General features: G+C 35.5%; 1 long non-coding RNA gene across 2 annotated transcripts in view; it reads left to right on the plus strand.

Annotated features, from left to right (window-relative positions):
* The window catches only part of LOC311279658, a 58,847-nt gene that overhangs the window by 19,806 nt on the left and 16,100 nt on the right, over positions 1 to 22,941 (plus strand). The window contains exons 2-5 of one of the 2 annotated variants that reach the window (XR_014625574.1): positions 2,628 to 2,722; positions 3,835 to 3,924; positions 6,036 to 6,160; positions 18,215 to 19,247. This is a non-coding gene — a long non-coding RNA (uncharacterized lncRNA). Of the gene's footprint in view, positions 1 to 2,627; positions 2,723 to 3,834; positions 3,925 to 6,035; positions 6,161 to 18,214; positions 19,631 to 22,941 lie in introns of those variants that run through there. The other variant, XR_014625575.1, reaches the window with a different exon arrangement.

The raw sequence follows: 22,941 nt of genomic DNA on the forward strand, positions 1-22,941 counted from the left end.
CATGTGGACTCAATAAATCCTTATCTTGAGGAAACTAAGCTGGCATTCAGTACAATCTACATCTTTTACTTTGTATATATATATATAAATGTCTTTTACGTCTTTTAGTTTATCAAGACAATGTAAGTGTCGTTTTTGAAGAGTGCGCATGCGCGAATGTGCTCTAATACGTAAGCTCGAGTCTATGATTGAATCTGGAAATAAAGCAAAATAACTTAGAAAAACGAGAATTAGTCCTTAGATACCATGTCTGAAAATTATAGCAAAAAATCAATCTCAAACGGATTCATTAAAATAAGGTATTACACACCAACGTTGTTAAACGACAAATTTGCGACAGTATGGTTTCGGGAAACAGTCGTGACTAGCTAGTTGATTTCTTCAACGATGTATCGGACTATGGCGTTGTATGAGAAACACGACCCTTGAACAACTTGTTAAAGATGGGATGGCATTAGATCACTCCATTTAATGAGAAAAACTGTAAGATCTGACTGATATGACTCCAATCTGATTGGCTGGCGCTGTGCAACTTCCAGGAATCGGGATAGCTAGGCACCAGGAAATGAAGTGATATTTCACTTCAAGTTGTATTTGACCAAGTTTGCATTAAGTTTTGAGTTTTGTCTCTGACATAAACAGTATTTATTCACCAGTTACAGATCAAATGTGCCCAAAATGGCACATAAAAACGTAATAATGTATGAGATGGTTGCAAAGGCCTCAAAATTAATTCAAAATATATTTTGCATTTACCTAAAATGTGTTGTAAGATCAGAAATGTTTTATAATATGACATTTGAAGGTTTAAATTCAAATTTATTTTCAACTTGAAAACTATATTTCCTTAAGGCCGGAAAAACTTTGCTGTATGAGCACGCATGACTGTGTTCATGAATCATATGCATAATATGCAGAACTGAGTCGAAAACTGAGGCGACCAGATCTTGTTGAATGGCAATCGCTTCTAAGAAAAATATTCAAATTTAACACGTTACAAAGTAAAATAAATAAGGCCTTTATTAACCCCCCAGAGCCATGTGGAGCACTTATATGATGATAGATGCACTTTTATCATGGATAGATGCACTTTTATGATGGATGAATGCACTTTTATGATGGATGGATGCACTTTTATGATGGATGGATGCACTTTTATGATGGATAGATGCACTTTTATCATGGATAGATGCACTTTTATGATGGATAGATGCACTTTTATGATGGATAGATGCACTTTTATCATGGATAGATGCACTTTTATGATGGATAGATGCACTTTGATGGACTTCAAAACAGAAACAGCCATTCACTGCCATTATAAAGCTTGGAAGCCAGGACATTTTTTTTATATAACTCCGATTGTATTCGTCTGAAAGAAGAATGTCATATACACCTAGGATGACTTGAGGATGAGTAAATCATGGGCTAATTTTCATTTTTGGGTGAACTATCCCTTTAAACTCAAGAGCACAGGATGTGCATCACTGTTTTGTAGTTTTGTGAAGAGTTTTAAATCAGGAATAACGCTGATACTGAGTCAGTGTTGCGCTCGGTTGCAGACCGGATTGCAGGATGGCGCCTGCGTTTGAAGTGTGGGTTAAATAACTGAGTCCACAGATTAAAGTAGGAGTTTCAGCCCATTGCCACGAGGCTCTCGGGATGAAGGAGAGGTGGGAACGTCTGCGAGTGAATGGGGGGAATAAAGTGTGACTCATTTCCTGACCGGAGAAACCCTAGATCTGACTCTCGTACTTCCATCGGGAAGTTCATCCGTGTGCTTCTGAGTCAGGGAGCTGTATGGCTTTCAGGAATCCTTGCGTCAATGCCAAGAGCTCTCAGACAAAGCATACCCGCCGAGATCTGCCTCTCACATATGGAAGCCATTTGAGAGGCCTGGCTTAGAAACCGAGCCAAATACTCTCTAAATGACAGACTGTATTTGTGTCATGTGTGCTGTTTCTTACAGATTTTCCATGTTCCCTTACTGTAAAAAGACTAGTCATACAAAAGGCCTTCTCTCTCATTACTACAGACAGAAAGGCCCTACTTTATTGGGTTTTCTCATACAAGAAAAAAATAACTGCATTGGATGTGTAAGCATGACTGTGTTTATGAATCATATGCATGCAAATGCAGCAAAAAAGACTAGTCATGCATTGGGTTTCGTACTGGTAAAAATGGGACATTAATGGAAAAGGTTGTCTTTTTCTTTCACTCTCATTACACTAAAAAAGAGTAATTGAGCATTTCTCACTAGTAAGTCGTAAAGGTTTGGAGGGTGAGTGAAGGATGACAATTTTGGATTAATTATTTGGTCATACTTTAGGTTCCAATTCTCACTATAACTATGACTTTTTCCTCAATAAACTCCTAATTACTGCTTATTAATAGTTAGTAAGAGAGTTGTTAAGTTTAGGTATTAGGTGGATTAAGGGATGCAGAATATGATCATGCAGAATAAGGCATTAATATGTGCTTTATAAGTACTAATAAAAAGACAATATTCTAGTAATATGCATGATAATGAGCAATTGGTTAGTAGTGAGAATTGGACCCTAAACTAAAGGTAACAATTATTCTCTTTAAACATGCACTGTATGTTCATGCAATGACACCTTGTGTAGTTTCAGCCTCAGACGCCGCGTTCACAGTCCTTTCACTCGCCATCGGATGCAAATCAGGGGTTTTGAGAAGAAACTGATTCACCAAAGTTCTCAAGGTTAGTGGGATCAAATCTTTGAAAAGACTGAATGTTATATATTCTAACCCTAACCCATGTCTGTAGCTTTAAGAGGCTTTCGTTACATTAGTGGACTCGCTGACACAAGTCGACAGATAAATCTTATGGAAAAACAGACCAAGAATATTGATGACATCATCTTGCACTCAAAGGCGTGTCCCAAGTTTTGTCCAATAGAATGTTCTCGAACATGAGAATACAGTCGTGATCTAAAGACTGTTCAACCTGAGTTTTTATGAATGTTTTATGAATGAGATTGTACAAATTCATACGAAGTAGCCACCGAAATATAAGATAGTTATGAATTGCAATGAGAGCGTGTTGGACTATTGGGTGTTTAAAAGAGGATACAAGCCCTTCCATATCCTATTTTTGTTTAAAAGTTGGAAACATGTCAAAACGGGATAGAAAAATGCTTATCAAGCCATTTGGATCTTTTAGAGTCAAATTAGGTAAAAACACTAGAATAGAACAGAATAGAATAGAATAGAATTCACTATTGCTTCTATTCACCTTTACACTGTAAAAAATAAATAATAATAATAATATTTGAAATGGTAAAAAACTGGCAGTTGTGGTTTCCAGAACATTTAAAGTTTTACAGATTTAACTAATTTTTTAACTGATATTATGTTAATATATCAAATAAAAAAAAAGTATCTTTATAATATACTGACAGTCACCTAAAGAGAAAGGCACACGATGAATCAAAGTTCATCACAAGTAGCTTTTCCACAAGCTGAACTTAATACTAAATATATAGACACAATCATGATAATACACGGCACTAAAATAATGCAATAAACATTCATTTAACAACAAAAGATATAACATATAACCCTAATGTACATAACTAAAAAGAAAAAACAAAAACACTTTTATTTCAATGATAAACCATATCACACAGAGAATTCTGTGAATGTCAGTTTATGGTGTAAATTATAGAATTATACATCCGAAAAATATACAGTATTTTACTATAAAATCACGTGAAATATTTCATTAGATCTACCACAGTTTTTCACCTTATATAGAGTAAGTGAGCACACCGCATCATTTTGTCCTCCTGTGTTTGACAATATGTTTTACAGCGTGCTCAGACGGTGTGGTGTTGCTGTGGTCGTGTGGGATCTACTGTTTCTGTGCTCGACGGAGACCCGCGTCGCTACGCTACACAGCAGGTTCGTGAGGCTCTCGCGGCCCAAACCCCTGTGGCTCCTTCTGTTTCTGAGGGACGGAGAGACTCTGTTTGTTTGGCACATGAACACCGAAACCACTGAACCTGTGAGGATCAAATGTTAAACGTTTAAGAAAAAAAAACATATTTATTAACCACTAATCTGAATCATGAGGGTGTATGATTTTAAATATGTGTGCTATGTAGATTAGACCGTGTTTGAAATGTTTTTTTTAAAGGGCTCCTATTTTACATGTTCAACTTTCTTTAGTGTGAACTCCTCCAGCAGTTCTTCTCTATATCTGAGTCAGTGTTTCTGAACTCATCCTGAAACGCCTCCATTGTAGTCTTGAGTTTCTTCCGGGAACGAACACGTCACAATATTCCTCATTTAAATAATTCATACGCAGAATAAAGGGGCGGGGCCTGGTTGAGTTAGTTAGTAGTGTGTTAAACTGGTGGTTATGGTAAGGGGCGGGACTTTTCCCAAACACACTCGAAGCGCTCGACCGATCACAACACACTGCTCAATCCGACCAATCAGAGCACAGTGTGCTTTTCAGAAGGAGGGGCTTCATAGAGACAGGAAGTAAACAACGCTACTGACAGACTGGGAAGAGAGGAGCCGCAACAATGGAGAATATGGGGAAAATAAGTGTTTTTCAAGCATTAAAACCTTCTCTAGTAGAGCCTAAAAACTAAATCAAGACTTTGCAAAAGGGCATAATAGATCTGTTTTAAAAATTGCACATAACTATACATAATACACATGTCAAACTTGTTCTAAAATTGTCTCAAAATAGCAAACACGTTTGATATCATCTGGCTGGATGGAGTCAGAGACAAAAACAAATTAATACACTACACACACTTCTGCGGATCGAATCCCCTCAGACTGCAAATCTGGGCAGAAATCTCTACAAAAGTCAGGTCGTTTTTGTCATTTTTTTTATGTTGCGCTGATATATGATGTATATGATTGTATGATAACCATCTGTGAATTATATTGAAACTTTGTGGCTCGGATGCATCATTATGCAAAAACAATCGTTTTCGATTCCGTTTCAGAAATACAGTATCAACAATCAGCAATTATTTTACTACAAGTGAGAAAGTGAAAGTATTCAGCTGATCATGTGATCTCTAAACGAGACTGCTTTAATTAGGAAACTAATGTAATGTCTGCATCACATATGAGTACATGAATTTAAACCTATTTCTCAAAAGCATTATTTACATTAGTGAACCAAACGAAAACCAATAATGAACAATATACAGCATTTGCTAATCTTATGTTCATTTCAACATTAACTAAAACATTTTTTAAATCAAATCTGTGAACATTAATGCACTGACATGAACAAACAATGAAGCATATTCTTCTTACCTAACATTAAAGATTAATAAATGCTGTAAAAAATCTATTGTTCATTGCTAATGCGTTACAAACAGGACCTTATTGTGAAGCGTTTCCATAAAGTACTAATTTCTTCCAGGTTAAAACTTTTTTATTATTTACATTACAGTATTATTTAAAATCCTATACAGTTATGATCAAAAATATTCTGCAATGCAATATAAAGATACATGTATTATGAATATGCAAGTTTCCTCATACAATCCATCATCAAAATATAGCATTTGATATTGTTTCAGCGTTTGCTTTGTGCATCGAGGTCATTTAAGGTGTTTAAATGATAAAACAACACAGTAAATTACAGTAACGGGAACATTGCAAAATCGTTCCAGGGAGTGGACAAAAGCAAGTGAAAATATATACATATTATTACCACCAAAATGACGATGAGAGAGATAAATAGAGTCTGAGCCCTCCAGAGCGAGCCACGTCTCTTCTTTTCAGCATCTTGCCCTTTTCTCTTCATAATCCCACCTGTAGGTTTACAGTATCCAGTGAAAATAGCCCACGGCTTGGGTTTTTGTCCCCGCAACTGTTGCAAACAATCGGCTCCACCTTCGTTTCAGGCCTGGGCGATGTTTTAACAAGCCCTCGGGGAGAGACGGGACGAGAAAAGAAAGAAAATATGTATGTGTGTGAGAAATAAAAGACAGGTTTTGTCCGAGACTCTTTGTGTGGTGTGTGTGGTGTGTGTGCAGGCTCTAGATGTGGTGTGATGGGGTTGAATGGGTCGTGATGGAGCAGGTGCTTCTCCGCCCTCGGGACCCTGATGAAACCTCACAGGTGCGGACAGGTCTGGAGTCAGCAGCCGAACAACGCTTTTGTGAGTTTGGTTTTGTTTATTCTTTGTCTGGTTTGTTCACATGACCTTTTAAACGTGGCCCATATTATTTACATTTAGTCATTCAATAGACTCTTTTATTCAAAGCATATCAGACACTGATCTGACACTCCTAAACAATCTAGTGTATTCTTGTCATTATATTTTAATGTATTTATTATAATTTAATGTAATTCACATAAATTATTAACAACATATATAATGTTGTTATTATATTTTATTTATTATAATTTATTTAATTTAAGTAATTAACATTTATAAACATATTTTTATATTATACAATATTTAATACATTCATTTATTAATTTGAATATTTGAATATTCTTATTTTAATATTATTTATCCTAGTATTGTGTACAATATACTAGTATTGTTAGTAGTATTCTTTTTTTATATATATATTTTCTTTAGTAGTAGTTTTATTGTTTGTTATTATATTTAATTTATTATAATGTGTCATTTATTAGTTTAAATATCATAAATAATTATCAATCATTTATTAATTTTATTTATTACAGAGTCTATAAATTATTTTCGGTGTTATTGTAGTAATATTTATACCAGTATTGTGCACAATATTAGTGTTTTGAATTGGCTTTTATTTGTATGTTTGATTATATTTTAATTAAAAAATATATTTTATATTATTTTCATTTAATTAATTCATTTTAGTACTTCTGCTTCACTTACTTTGTCAGTTAGTTGCCAAGGCAAAATTTATAATTTTAATTTAAGTTGTGTATTTATTTATTTTTTCATCTTAGCTTTCTTTCAATGAACAAATGATTTTAATAGTTTTAGTTTTAGTTATTTATTTGCTAATTCACTATTTTGGAGGCCATTTTTGCTGTCCATCTTCTTTATGCTAAATGTAAATCAACATAATTACAGCAAATGTTGAGCTAGAATGATGTAAAAATAGCATTAATGCTTGAATTAAACAGGAGGCTTGAGCTTTTCTAGGGCGTTTCCAGTGAACCACAGAAGTCATTGCCATGTGGAATAATTTCTTTGTTCCTTTTTTTTTCCGCAATGACCTTGTTTAATCTCATCGCTCCAGGTCTTTCAGCTCTCTGCCACAAATCGAGAGTTTCAGATGCATTTTGGGGTTTATTTGAGCTCAATCACAGTCTGTTTTTCTGGTCAACTCAAATGAATAGAAACGAGGAGTTTTCTGTGCCTGTTGTTGGATGTGGTCTGTCCTAGATAACTGGAGAAGGCCTTTGAAGAAATCTAGGCCAGAGCCGCAGCAGAGATTGGCTTTGACAGGGGAAAAAATTAAAGAGCTATTGAAACTAGTTCATGTCACATGGAGCTCACTTAATATAAAACCTTCTGAAGTGGGCATGCCTTTGAGTTCCTCTGAAGAATAACATCCGCGTTTATATTTAAACTGATTCTGTCATTATTCACTCGCCCTCATGTTGTTCCAAACATATTTTTTTTCATGCAACACGAACAGAATGTTAAGTTTATCTTCACATGGCTCATTTCTAGACAGTAATCACAATTATGGCGATGTGAGACATACCAGAAGTTACACTTTTGAATGCACGTACTTTAGCTAATATAGTGTTTCTTTGGAGCAGCATTTGCACCCATTATGCTTTAAAGGGGTGGTATAATGCCCTTTTCACAAGATGTAAAATAAGTCTCTGATGTCCCCAGAGTGTGTATGTGAAGTTTTAGATCAAAATACCACACAGATATTTTTATATAGCATGTTACAACTTTTTAAGGGTGAGCAAAAACGCACCGTTTTGTGTGTGTTCCTTTAAATGCAAATGAGCTGCTGCTCCCGGCACAGGGGGCGGAGCTTTAACAGCTTGCACTCACACAGACATGCACTGAAAATTTCAAAAACTTTTAGCCTTTTATGTTCAAATCAGATTCAGACAAAGATGGAGAGACTCATGAAGAAGTGACAACATGTAGAAGCAACAGGACATTTCTGAATGGTTAGTTGTTGAATTTATGTAGCTGATGTGTAGTATCTTCTAGTCATTGATTAGCATATTCCGTCTTGATAATCTATAAATCGTGTTCAGGGGTGGGGTTTATGTAAATTTTAAGTTGTTGATGTCACTAACCCGGGAGGAATGTGGTGTAGTCTCTACCAGCCGTTTGTTGTAGTTCTTAAAAAGCCATTTCTTTAAAAGCAAATATCTCCCTTTGCTTTGAACTTTGAGCGTCGTAACTTTGCAGATGTTGTTTATGCTCAAACAGCAACATTACACACTAACTAAAGTTAAAAAAGTGAAATCATAATCAACCACCCCTTTAAAATCTGAAGTATTGCAACAGATCTTGTCTATTATGGCTTCTTGTGGCTTTAAAATGTATTTGATATATTGCATCAGATCTTGTAGGCTGTTTGTGGTCAAAGGGCAGATTCTCTATAATAGTGTAATGTATGTGTTTAAGAGTAGGCCAATAGTTAAATATCACACCGTTTATTGGTGTGATATTATTGGTATATTGGCTTTGTTGGTACATAATTGGTACATTGGTACATTATTGGTATATTATTGGTACATTGGTACATTATTGGTACCTTATTGGTACATTATTGATACATTTTTGGTACATTGGTACATTATTGATACATTTTTGGTACATTGGTACATTATTGGTACATTTTTGGTACATTGGTACATTATTGGTATATTATTGGTACATTGGTACATTATTGGTACCTTATTGGTACATTATTGGTACATTATTGATACATTTTTGGTACATTGGTACATTATTGGCACATTTTTGGTACATTGGTACATTATTGATACATTTTTGGTACATTGGTACATTATTGGTACATTTTTGGTACATTGGTACATTATTGGTACAATGGTACATTATTGGTACCTTATTGGTACATTATTGATACATTTTTGGTACATTGGTACATTATTGATACATTGGTACATTATTGGTACCTTATTGGTACCTTATTGGTACATTATTGATACATTTTTGGTACATTGGTACATTATTGGTACAATGGTACATTATTGGTACCTTATTGGTACATTATTGATACATTTTTGGTACATTGGTACATTTTTGGTACATTGGTACATTATTGGTACATTTTTGGTACATTGGTACATTATTGGTACATTTTTGGTACATTGGTACATTATTGGTACATTTTTGGTACATTGGTACATTATTGGTACAATGGTACATTATTGGTACCTTATTGGTACATTATTGATACATTTTTGGTACATTGGTACATTTTTGGTACATTGGTACATTATTGGTACATTTTTGGTACATTGGTACCTTATTGGTACATTATTGATACATTTTTGGTACATTGGTACATTATTGATACATTTTTGGTACATTGGTACATTATTGGTACAATGGTACATTATTGGTACCTTATTGGTACATTATTGATACATTTTTGGTACATTGGTACATTATTGGTACATTATTGGTACATTGGTACATTATTGGTACATTGGTACATTATTGGTACATTGGTACATTATTGGTACATTATTGGTACATTATTGATACATTTTTGGTACATTATTGGTACATTATTGGTACATTATTGGTACCTTGTTGGTGCATTATTGATACCTTATTGGTACATTGGTACATTATTGGTACCCTCATGATCATCTTGATATGATATATTTCTTGTTATCTGCTTGTCCCTTGCAGTGAAGTAGGCTATACTGTGTCCAATAATATATGTCCGAACATATAAATATACTTCTTGACAGACAGGCAGAAAATGACTCAGAACATAGGCGACGCTGTCATAAGCCATCATATTTTAATAAGGGTAAAACCCGAGGATGGGCGGGTGAGGAGAGCCTGTTTTCTCATTTCCACTTTTAGCTCGCGCAGACGAGTTCACACAAGCGCACACACACACACGGAATGACTCATGTCTCGAGAGCCACTCACACACTTTTTCCCTTCAGAAATGAATGTCTGTTTATATTTGATCTCTTTTCCTTTGTCCCTGTTCCTCCTCACATGAACACATAGCGTTATATAGATATATAATATAATGATAGCTCGACTGAACGAAGTGATGCGTTGATACGAGGCTAGAGTAGATATAGCATATTTTGGAAATGAATGTTGCATTAACGTCACATCTCTATTACAGTCAGTAATTATCTTTTGAGTTTTAAGTTTCAATAGTTTTTTAGTAGTGAAAACGTGCAGATCTTGTTGAACTCCCAAGTACAAGTTGGAAATTGTGATTTTTAAGGAATGTTCACTTGATTGCATGTGTAATGATGTAATTTAGTTGTTATGCCCCGTCGGATGGATGAAAGACTCGGAAAAACGCAGTCAATTTGAACAATGATAGATTTACTGACTAGTTTTGATTCAGGAGCTGACTAGGCCAAAATAACAAACACAACTTCCTTATTTTTAAACCTCTTCCCTAAACCCTAACCCAAAAAGAAAAGAAAAGGAAAATACAATATATACAAACCTAACTCCCTATCCAAAAACAGAGATTGAAACTAATGGTGTAACGTAGGCCAGTAAGAGCTGTGCGTGTAAACCTCACTCCCCTGGCCTCAAGAAGTGCGCTAGCGACTGATGCTAGCGCTGCGGTCCTTGTTAGCGCACCCGCCTCCCACGCCGGAGACCCCGGTCCGAATCCCAAACTCGGAGTGGATCATGTAGGACCGGTGTGGTGAAGAGATGAGTCCCACATTAGGACCCCGGTTGTATGCCTGATCTAAATGTTTTTGGATTGCATGTGGAAGCTTCCATATTCATATTACGTGTATCTTTATATTGCAATGCAGAATATTTTTTATCATAAGTATGCCTGTTCTCGTGTTGAGTCGTGAGCTGTTTTAGCTTGATGTGGTAGCTTTATGTATAGCATGCTAAATCCCACTGCTGTGCACATGTGTATCATGCATGCTGCTCATATGGCTGAGTAGTATAATAGCATGATGTTGCAAACATAGGCAGTGTGTCAGAGCGTGTGGATCACGTGGTGATGAAGGTAAACAACACACACACACACACTGTACGCAGCAGAACTGAAAGCCTGGCCTCGGTTTCCTGGAATTGTTATTGTGCTAAAGCCGCATCAGCAATCAGTCTCTCTCTCTCTCTCTCTCTCTCTCTCTCTCTCTTCAGGGGTTTGCCCTCGCACGCCCCTCCCCGACCGTCTGCACACTGCAGGCTTTTCACGGTCACATGGGTGTCCTCTCGTCTATCTCTCTCTTTCTCTGCTCTCATTCGAGTCACGAACGCCCCCCCTCCCCCCTCCCCCGTGTACTGTCAGGTCACCCGCTTGTTTGCTCAGATGGAAATGTAGAGGAAATGAAACGAATGCACTGAGCCAGGCTTAACCCTTCGCTGGGATGAGCCGTCTGCCCAACAAAATAACCCACATCTGATAATATAACATAAAACGCATCCCCCACTGCGCTGCTCTGTCAACATGAAATGCAGTTGACCCTGTTTACTTTCTTAGTCTTATTGAGAGCTGATGGTATGTTATTGTAAAGGAAAATAATAGTTTCATCAAAATAACATAATGCAATAATGTCCTGCAACTACTTTCCAGTTTAGCTGACAGCATCATGATGGCATTGGTGGGGGGAAAGTCAAGCTTGTTTGACCCAGGGGTCGAGGTTTAGCTGGTTAGTTTGGTCCAGTTTGCCCCTGCTGGCAGATGCTGGAACTGCAACTAATGGGGCAAAAAGGAAATCTTGCATTTTTCTGCAAGCAACATATAAATGGAAATTATTATTTTTTTTTTTATGTTTTAGTGACCAATTTTTTAAGAACACTTGGTTGAGGAATTTTTATTCATTTATTCTTTCATTAATTCATTCATGTATTTATTCATTGTAAAAGGTCTGCAAAGTTTTAAAGATCAAAGTGCACGACAAATAAAGTTATTGTCTCCTAAAAGAAAGAATCGATTCTGAACTGCTAAAACGAGTCGTCAGTAATTCCAGGCTCATTTCCTGTTACATTTGTTCCAACAAACTATTTTCAGACTCTTAGGTAAATTGGGAAATTAGGTAAATTGCAGTCCCTCAGTTTTTCGCGATTCCGCGATCACTGAATACAACGCAAAATCAACAAAATGCATTTTTTTAGCAATCCTGCATAATTCCTAATTTAACCGCAAAATAATCACAAAAATGAAAAAGACCTCACAAAACATTAAATTATAATCACCCAATTGAAATATCTCTAGTTTAATTAAAGTTTCAATGCATTTTTATGTGGATACAGATGTTGCAGGAAAAGGGTAAACTCCTTTTAAAAAAAAACCTGCCATTTTAGCAGGTTTAACGACTGAAGCGACAACTTGCCAGGCCGACTACGCAATACTCGTTCCCTACTCTCGGGGAACTGAGGTTACGATAGTAACCGAGTAGTTCCCTTTCGAACGGTCACTTCGTATTGCGTAGCTATACGCAGTGGGGACGCCATGCAAAACGCAGCACTATAAGTAACTGGTTGCCTACTGCAGCTCAGGACCCCTCAACTCAGGATTTACACACAGTTCTACAGTATCAATTACTACACCTGCTGTTAATATTTAGAAAAATTGCCCATAGGTTTTAAAAGTTAATTTGATGTGAATTTGATTAGACCAAAATAAAATTTTATTGTGATTTGTGTCATGTACGACTATTGTGCATCTGACATAATACTATTATGGTAAATGTGATGTCCTAATTATAAAATCGCAAATTTTTTCACAAATTTCTGGAAATTACCACCACAAAATCAGTCATTTTGATCGCAAAAATCACACAAAAAAATTGTGAAAATCGGAGGGACTGAAATTGCCATTTGTATTATGAGAAAATTAAAGTGTTTTTTTTTTTACCTTGGATGCATGTAAAAAAAAAAAAAAAACCAACACCCTTGCCTCATTTAGTATACGCAGTTCTATGAATATGCAAATGAGCCCCGCCTCCACTCACTCAGCTCAGAGATCCACTGGTTGACGATCACACGTTGATCTGATTGGTTACAAGGTAGTTTGTGACGTCAGAAACACCAGCGATTTCAAAGCGTGTGTTTGAGACTGTCTTTGGTTCACTGCAGTTTTAAGGAGGAAATACTCAGCAATGGTGTCGACTTATGAATTTACACATGGTTTGTGTTAAAGTATATTAAAAACACCACATAGACATATAAACAACATTAAAAGCTGGATTTTCACCACAGGGGGACTTAGTGGCTATTAATTCAATTGGTCGCTGGTCTTAGAAAAATAGAAATGGATTTAAATTTCTGCAAAAGAAACACAGTTTGTCTTTGAAACCTCCTTAAACAGGCTTTGAATGGAGCTCAACTCAGTATCACACTAAGCAAATGTTAGAGTAATATGAAGCATCTGGGTGCAGAATTGCGGTTTAAGCTTTTCTGTTTCTTCTGGATTTTTTTCAGAGCTGCATAAACATGACAAGTTCTAGAACGAGATTAGAATAGTTTGAAGATTTCTGTGCGCTCAAATGTATTTGGTTGACCTGTCTTGGAATCCGCTGTCTGTTGTGTTCATAACTGTATCCCTTAAAACTCATCTTTGATCACCAAAATGAATGTTTTTTTCCTTGAATACCGTGTCTTTAGGCCTTAAAATATCTTGAATGTAACTCGACACCCTTGCCTCATTTAGTAGGCGTGGTTATATGAATATGTAAATGAGCCCCGCCTCCACTCACTCACTCAGCTCAGAGATCCACTGGTTGACGATCACACGTTGATCTGATTGGTTACAAGGTAGTTTGTGACGTCAGAAACACCAGCGATTTCAAAGCGTGTGTTTGAGACTGTCTTTGGTTCACTGCAGTTTTAAGGAGGAAATACTCAGCAATGGTGTCGACTTATGAATTTACACATGGTTTGTGTTAAAGTATATTAAAAACACCACATAGACATATAAACAACATTAAAAGCTGGATTTTCACCACAGGGGGACTTAGTGGCTATTAATTCAATTGGTCGCTGGTCTTAGAAAAATAGAAATGGATTTAAATTTCTGCAAAAGAAACACAGTTTGTCTTTGAAACCTCCTTAAACAGGCTTTGAATGGAGCTCAACTCAGTATCACACTAAGCAAATGTTAGAGTAATATGAAGCATCTGGGTGCAGAATTGCGGTTTAAGCTTTTCTGTTTCTTCTGGATTTTTTTCAGAGCTGCATAAACATGACAAGTTCTAGAACGAGATTAGAATAGTTTGAAGATTTCTGTGCGCTCAAATGTATTTGGTTGACCTGTCTTGGAATCCGCTATCTGTTGTGTTCATAATTGTATCCCTTAAAACTCATCTTTGATCACCAAAATGAATGTTTTTTCCTTGAATACCGTGTCTTTAGGCCTTAAAATATCTTGAATGTAACTCGACACCCTTGCCTCATTTAGTATGCGCGGTTATATGAATATGTAAATGAGCCCCGCCTCCACTCACTCACTCAGCTCAGAGATCCACTGGTTGACGATCACACGTTGATCTGATTGGTTACAAGGTAGTTTGTGACGTCAGAAACACCAGCGATTTCAAAGCGTGTGTTTGAGACTGTCTTTGGTTCACTGCAGTTTAAAGGAGGAAATACTCAGCAATGCTGTCGACTTATGAATTTACACATGGTTTGTCTTAAAGCATATTAAAAACAACACATACGCATATAAACAACATTAAAAGGGGGACATTATTATCTTCATGCCTTATAGTCGCATTTAGGGCGATACTATTGTTTACATTTTGCGACAATACTAGCAATCAAGCAGTTAAAATTTGCTATATAATATGTATAATGTTATGTGCATGTACTGCATGTATGCGGATAAAGTTGGACATACTCATATACAGTGCAATGCATAAGTTAATACACCCATGCTAAAGTTGACTAAAAAGAGGAATAAAAAATCATATTTTGGAAATTGAACTTAATGCCTTAATTTAAAAAATTAGGAAAAATCCAACCTTTAAGGACACCAATTTTCTTTGTGAATGAATAATGTATCGTAAATAAATAAATGTTCTTCCTTAAAATACATGGTGCATAAGTTAGTACACCCCTATGTTAAATTCCCATAGAGGCAGGCAGATTTTTATTTTTAAAGGCCAGTTACTTCATGGATCCAGGATACTATGCATCCTGATAAAGTTCCCTTGGCCTTTGGAATTAAAATAGCCCCACATCATCACATAGCCTTCACCATACCTAGAGATTGGCATGATTTTATTTCAGTTAGCCTAAAAGCTAGTTTGATTTGCATTGCTGAAATGCAAAATTGGTGTCCTTAAAGGTTGGATTTTTCCTAATTTTTTAAATTAAGGCATTAAGTTCAATTTCCAAAATATGATTTTTTATTCCTCTTTTTAGTCAACTTTAGCATGGGTGTATTAACTTATGCATTGCACTGTATATCCAACTTTATATTAAGTCAAGTCACCTTTATTTATATAGCGCTTTTTACAATACAGATTTGTATCAAAGCAGCTTCACAGTGATAACATGAAAATAATACAACAAAGTTTGTTTCTAGAAGAAAATTGCCTCATTGTCCACCGAAAGGCAGATCAGTAATATTGTTGAGTGTTAAATGTTCCCAACTAAGCAAGCCAAAAGCCAAGGCAACTGGGTTAAGAGCTGGGTGATAATATAGGTACATTTTGCGCCGATATAAACAATCAAGCAGTTGATCATCATAAATGAAGTATCATTTGAAAGCTTAAAATTGGAAACAGTGTTACATTTTTGTGATATCAACTTCAAATTTGAAACACAACTTGGTTAAACACATGGCTTTAATTTTAGAGTCCAAATGATTTCGCACAATATCATGGATGCACCGATATGAACATTTTGGCCGATACCGATAACCGATTATTCTTTATATTTGAAAGCCGATAACCGATATATTGGCCGATTAATCTAAATCCAAATTATTAGATCATTTTTGAGAGCCTGAATACAAAAACAAAAGTCTCACCCTTAAAATCCATGTCCCAAACGCACAATTATAATGTTCACATTATAATTTTATGTAGCCTATATGACAGACTTGCGTTGCACTTAACTATATTTTCCTTTTTGAAGTGATTCCAATCATATTTCAAGCAATTAAAAACCATCATGTGATCAGTGCGCATCTAAAGAGTCTCAACTGAAGGAAATAATACATTATTTATCGACTTTAATATATCAGCCAAATTTTCTTATTGGGCCGATAACGATAACATTAAAAATGAACATTTATCGGCTGATACCGATTTGGTGGCCGATATATCGTGCATCCCCACACAATATATACTTTGTTGTATAAAATAAAAGTTCCTTTAAAGTAAACTTAAACTTCTATAACTTTTTATTCACACAAAAATAGCTTTATTGCAATATATGAGTGATATAAATGACCTTCAGCCCTAGTGAGAAACATGGACTTTTCCGAATGTGAGTGTGAGAAGCTTGTAGACGAAGACATGTTTTGTTTGGATTTCTGTGCAGGGCCACTGATCCACTTTATCTTCAGATTATTTGTGTATCTCTGCAATAAATGTCTCGCAGACTCAAACTCTTGCGTGTCTATCCTTACATGGTCTGACAAACATTGCCCTCGTTTTCAATCATGCTTTCCAAGCCAGAGTCGTCCGAATGACCTTATATGATCTGAACTCATCGTGGCTACGTGGTCAGCTACAGAAAAATACAGGAATATCAACTATTTACAGTATATAGTTAAATTCATGAAGGAGTTGCTGACTGACTCACTTTACAGCTTCTTTCCAAATAGATAAATGGACATGATTTGAAAGTAGAATTTAAAAGAGAGTGTGTTTAATCCAAACACGGATTCAGTCCCCTGAGAGTAAACAAAAGCAGGAGGGTGTGTAGATTTATGATGACACAACAACACAGAATCTGCATGTTACACAATAAGCAGGAGAAAACTATGAGCCACAGCTCACAGGTCAAAGCAAAGGTCACTGATTCACATGATGACACACACACACACACACCCTCAGTTACATCAGCAGATTTGGACAGTCACTTTTAAAAGCTAATATGCATTTCTGCACACGAAATGTAGTTCAAATAGTAGTGCAATGTCAAGGTCAGTGGAGGGAATGCATGAACTAATAAATATAATCCATATACATTTAATGCAATGTTAGTCACGCTGCAAAAAATGATAAATAAAGATTATTGGGTAACACTTTATTTTAGTGTCCTTGTTACATGTACTTACCATAGTAATAACAGTAAATTATGCATAATTACATGCAACTAACCCTCAACCAAACCCTAATCTTACCCTAACCCTATAGTAAGCACATGTTAATTAATATTACAATGACACCTTAAAATAAAGTGTAACCGATTATTGTATAAAAATACTGTTTTTCTATTTAATTCAAAGTGTTACTTGCCGTTTCTTTGTAATTGTTTGTGAAATTTAGAGTGAAAATTTCTTTCTACACCATTTTTTTTTCAGTGCACATTACATAAGGATACAAATGCATATATTTATATAAAAGAAATATAAAAATGAATTGCGAATAAGAGTTTTACAGAGTTATGCTCTGTGCTGTCACGTCTCTTCGCGTGACACTAGTGAAACCAGACTTCATTCACCTCAATGGAAAGCATGTTTACACTGTCTGAATCGTTCCCTCTTCCCTATATAGTGCACTATGTGCCGTTCACCGTGCAGAAAACAGTAAACGTGACCGATTTTAGCTGCAGCTTCTATTTAAAATGTAGGGGGCGGAGCTTCAGATTCTAGAGAGCATTTGATTGGACAGAAAATCTGATGAGAAGTTGAAGTGCAGAGTGATGTCATCAAAATCATTGATCCAGAGACTGTACGTTTTCGATGCAAATATCTTCTAAATGCGATTTTTTTTTGTCATTGTTTTGGAGCACACCAGCTTATAGATAACAGTAAAACATATTCATACTAAAAGTCAAAAAGCTTTGATTTCATGGGGACTTTAAAAGGTGTCATTTCTAAATGGGTTTGTAAAAATAATGATTGTTTTTCTGTCACAGACTCTCCCTGTCTGAGCGACCTGCCTATAGGCTATTGTGAGCGGTTGGTCTCCCTGGACGTCAGGGGTCGGCAGAGGTCACAGGGGTCGTCAGGGGTCGTCAGGGGCGCAGGACCCCGAGGAAACTTCATCTCGTGCTTCCCCTCGAGCAGTTCCTGTGCGTGTCTCTCCAGATCCCGGCTCGTGTCTCTGATCGAAGGCCAGAAACAGGAGAAGACAACAGGGTTGACAGTAGCCGCGTTTCCATTACCCTTCAAATTGCGCAAATTGAAATTGCGAATTGAAAATACGCCCAATGGAAACACGTACATTTTGCAAAAACTCCCATTTATCGCACAAAAAAGTTTTTCCGCTCGCATGAGGAGGTTTTTCAGGCAATTCGAAAAATAAATATTTCGCGAAACTGCAATGGAAACAGTTTTTGCGCATTTACAGGTCACCTGACGTAGACGACGCGGTGTGATTGGACAGAATACGAGACTGAGCTCTTTATTAAATTCATAAAAGACAAAAGAATTACAGGAATACTGGATTCTAAACCTCAAAGAAATGCCACAATCAAGAGATCGAAGCAGGAATGAGTGAGAAACACCCAGAAACACCTCATATGTGCCGCTCACAGTATAAGGGTCAGTGATTGGATAACACACACATACGACCTTTGATTAATAATAATGGCCAGAGCGGTGGCTGGGATATACATAAACCTACCAACGTTTGTTGCCATGATTTTTGGAAGGACTTATCACGAGAGGAAAAAATAAATTAGTCGCATAACATCGGTTAATGGAAACAAAATAGTTTTTTGTCGACATTTAGAAAAAATCGCAAAAGTTTTGCCCAAATCTGTAATGGAAACGCGCCCACAGACACTGACACGTGTGCCGGCTGAAGGATGTCCTGAACGCGATGGGCTGATGTTTGGCTTCTCAGAAACCCTTGCATCCTCAACCCGGCAACCCTGCGGCATACTGACCGTCACCATGGCAACTCGCTCCCGGGGCTCATGGGAAGGATGGAGGACAGTAGTGGAGGTTTGTGGATAAAGAAAAGATTCCTACGTCAAGCATCAATATTGCTGTAATGCTTACGACTGGGATCTCTAAGTTTTAATTTCAGTGTGTGACTCGTCCTGCTGCGCTTGTGCTCTAGATGAATGATTCCTTTATAGGAGAATTAATAATAATAATAATAATAATAATAATAAAGAATTGTGTTGTTACATCACTATGTGAGATCAGACTGACAATTTTACCTTTTGCCTGAAGACTTTTGCATTGTGGCCTTCACATTATTGCTTTCAATGATTAAATAATTATTTTAATTATAATATATTTTTTAAAATAAATTAAATATAAATGTATAAATGAAATATAAATATGTTAAATATATTTTGTAATATTGTATTATACATGTTATGCGCTATTCTATTCTATGATCATTATTGTTATTGTATGTATTATTCGTATAGATTAATCACAATTAAATGCATCTAACATAAAAGTTTGTAAATATATTATGTGTGTGTTTTTATATATATGTATATATATACATATACACACACACATACTATATATTTACAAACTTTTATGTTAGATGCATTTAATTGTGATTAATCGATTTTACAGCACTTATATAATCACACTTAATGGCATCTAGCAAACATTTGTATATGTGTGTGTGTGTATATATATCTGTGTATATATATATATATATATATGTATGTATGTGTGTGTGTGTGTATATTTATATTTATGTGTGTGTGTGTGTGTGTGTGTGTGTGTATATATTTATATTCATGTGTGTGTGTATATCTATCTATATATAAATAACTTTTTTAATTCACTTTTACTGCAAAATATATATTTTTTTCCCTTTGATTTTTGTGGTGATGAAATGTTACCTTGACATTTATCATGCAATTCATATATATTTGCACATATATTTAATTTTGCATGACCGGCGTCTGTGTAAAGCAACGACTTAAGCATGACGCAGGGACTTCAGTGAACAGCGTGTGTGTGCTAAACGAATGAATACGATATTCTCCTCAAACCCCATGAAAACTCTAAATCTGTGTGTGTTATGAGTCTATTTCCATACACACTTTGATTCCTGAACTTGATGTTCTAGCTATAGCCTGTTAGCATAATCATATTCTGTTTGATGTCTGCGGTCTGTGTCTGTATAATGAAGCCAATTACGGACAGCTCTTCTGTTGCTCACTGCACTTCCAGATCAGTTCTGTTGTTAAAGGGGCAAACGCGGTGGTAAACACCATGGCATCTCTTCAAGGTTAATAGATGTCTACAAGGCGAACACACGTTAGCAGCTCCACATTTAGCCTCCAGTGTTCATATGTTTATTGATCCAGTGTTTTATTTCAGCAGATCATCATATTTTAGCGACTGAGCTCTTTGCAGCAGTGGGTAATTGCCGACATCTTTGTGTTAAGATTGTGTTGTTTTCTGTTTGGATGCTAGTTTTGTGAATAAGACACTCAATTAGTGGAGCTTATTATTTTTCATGGAGATAAAAGTTATAAGATTAGAAAGGTGGCTAATGGCTGAAAGTCAGTATGGATGTGATTATAGTAGGGCTGGGAAAAAATTAATCGCGATTAATCGCATCCAAAATAAAAGTTTGTGTTTGCATATTATATGTGTGTGTACTGTGTATAATTATTTTGTATATATAAATACACACATATGCATGTATTTATTTTAGAAATATTTGCATGTATATACTGTATATAAATTTATACATAATTTATATTATATATAAATATAAATAATTTATATATAAATAAAAAAAAATCTTAAATATATACATGCATATGTGTGTATTTATATATACAAAATAATTATACACAGTACACACACATATATTATGCAAACACAAACTTTTATTTTGGATGCGATTAATCGCGATTAATTTTTTCCCAGCCCAAGATTATAGATAGCAAGTGTTTACATATTTTCATACACAATGTTTTCTCAAAATTCAGGGTTATAATAGTTCATTAAAAATAAAACCATAAAATGTGTCACTTGAAATAAAATAAACTTAACTGACATAAAATAAACTTTTTAGTTTATTTTGTTTGTTAATAAAAAATTACACAACAAAATTAACTTAAATTAAACCAAAATAAAAACTAATTAAAATTATTAGTGACTATAATAGTATTTCAGTGATACTAAAATAACACTGTCAAAATTCAGTAAACATATTTGCAGCAGTGATATTTTAGAATTATTTATATACTATTTTAATACTTATGAATATTTTGAATTAGCTTTTAAATGTATATTTTTGATTTTTATGTGCTTTTGTCAATTTTATTCTTTTTTTATATTTCTATTTAGCTTTAAATTCATTTTATTTTAGTAATTTTAGTACTCCAACATTAGCTTATTTTATTTGTTACAGTTTTTAATCTTACATTTCTTTTTATTTCTATATATTACTTTATTTCAATTACCGTAAACAATTTTGATAGTTTTAGTGTTCATTTTAGGTAATAATGATGACAACACTATTTTGAATACATAAATGAAGCGCCATCCAGTGAGAGTAAAGCTTCTGTTTAGCATATGATGCAAATAATCTATCAAATGAAACCTATCTCTCAGTCGTCTGGTGCTCTTTCACTTTCCCTCATTTATCCTGCTTGTCTTCTTCTGCCACATTTCTAATCTTTGCAGTTTCCACTCATCTTGATTTATGTAATCTAGCCCGTCACATCAGCCCACAACATGTTCTAACTACGCCCTGTTCTTCAATATCATGAGTGATTCTTTGCAGGAAAGGGTCGGAAAACTCAGCTCAGCCTCTAGTAACAGAAGCCCACAGTGCAGTGTGTTTGTTTGTGGGCAGATGTAGTAACGTAGTAAGTTGCATAAGCGTTCGGGTCTCTGGAAAACTTTTCACACTTACATAATCAAGAGCTCTCGAAGCAGCACTATCAATTTTACATGGAGCTCATGCATCATTCAGGAAAACTGCTTTTCCTGTTTATCTCCTGATTTCTCAAGGCGAACCGGGAGCTTCTTCAGATGCATCCTTCAACAGATCGTAGATTAAGATCGACCCGACGCTCTCTTGAGAACAACTTCCATGAGAATACTGTAGCTATGTTTCCATCCACCTATTTTTATGCAAATTTGGGGATATTGAAAAGAAAACACTGGATGCAAATGCCATAAATTCTAAAAATGTGCATATAAAACTTATGGATATGTTTTTAAATCTGATAAGAAGTCATGTGCTTAAAGTCCCGAATTCCCAGCAGAAAGCCGAGGATGTGACTGGATAACTGATTAACCGTCAGATCTCTCATTTACGCAAAAAGCTCCTGATTGGAGCAACTTCCAATTTTACACTGCTTTATTGCTTTATTCGCAGATGTTTTATGCGATATTCCAAGTTAAATTTGCAACCTGGGATGGAAACAGCTAATGATAGAGTCGTATGTTTTATCTTGATGTTTATTGCGTCATGCCCCATTTTGTTGGTGATATAGGCTAATAGTATGAATATAATAGTATGAAAATACATATTTTTTGTGCACAAATTTTCCTCAAAATGTATTAAACATATTTGGAACAATGTTATTCCAGTAGCACTGTTAGTCTGTTAAGTGAACGTAAAGAGTTGAGAAAGAAACCGGATGCGTATCATTATATTGGATCCGTGCATTCGCTCTTAAAGTGACAGTAGCCTATA

The sequence above is a fragment of the Rutilus rutilus genome (genome assembly GCF_951802725.1).
Source record: "Rutilus rutilus genome assembly, chromosome: 20".
In the NCBI taxonomy this organism is placed as follows: Eukaryota; Metazoa; Chordata; class Actinopteri; order Cypriniformes; family Leuciscidae; genus Rutilus; species Rutilus rutilus.